The sequence below is a fragment of the Leishmania donovani genome, chromosome 22 (genome assembly GCF_000227135.1).
Source record: "Leishmania donovani BPK282A1 complete genome, chromosome 22".
Taxonomy (NCBI): domain Eukaryota; phylum Euglenozoa; class Kinetoplastea; order Trypanosomatida; family Trypanosomatidae; genus Leishmania; species Leishmania donovani.
Window position 1 is genome coordinate 177,137 of NC_018249.1, and position 954 is coordinate 178,090.

Consider the following 954-nt stretch of genomic DNA (forward strand, 5'->3'; position numbering starts at 1 on the left):
ACCATTACTTTGTGAGTGAATCACCGCCACCCCATAACCCGATCGTGATAGACCGAAACCCGAAAACATTGGTTTTTCGGCCTTACCAATACGCGTCCTCCTGCCATAGACCGTCGGTCAGACCGCTATGCTACCTCCTACTCTACCTTCCGCACCCCCAGGCCCTGTCGCAGGCCCACATCCGCGTGGTGCGACGCAGCGCTAGACACACGTCACAGCAATGCGCCCACCCAGTCATCTGAGGGCATGCCCTCTGCCTCAGAGCTCCCCACCCACCACGCGCCGCCTCGCAGGTCGCCCCACCGCCGCACCCATCATGCCGGTCGTCGTATTGTGCGTCGCCCTCACGGTGGCTCTCAGGCTCACCGCACCAGTAGGCAGTGCGAGGGCCGGAGGAGGGAGGGCGGATGCGCGCAAGCCACGCTGACAGCTCGCAAGCATCGTATGGGTCATGCAAACGTGCTCACTGTCGCGGGTCGCTCCGAAGCAGCGCCATCCAAGACCTGGCCGCCGGCATCCGCGACGACGACTCGCTCTGACCTCCCCACGTCCTAGTCACCGGGCCCCTGTCACCGCCAGAGGTGGTGCAGCATTCGCAGGGGATGGGGAGAGGGTGCACTCGATCCTGCGCTGTCACGCGCTGACGCGCGCCCGCTTCCCGTCATGGGGGGCATCATAATTTTAAAAGTAAGACGAAAAGGAGTTAGGAACAAAATCGAAGAAGAGGAACAGGTCAGGAAAACGATGTGCGTAGACACATTCACACAAATGCCCGTGGCAGCGCACGTGCACACCGCCGTATACGCCACTCAGAAGGAAGGAAGGCCAAGGAACGGCACACACACACACACAAAGAAAAAAACGAGAGAGAGAGAGAGCAGCGCAAAAAAAAAAATGGGCCCGCACACAACGCAACGGGAACAGAAGAAACAACAACAGCAACCGAGATGTATA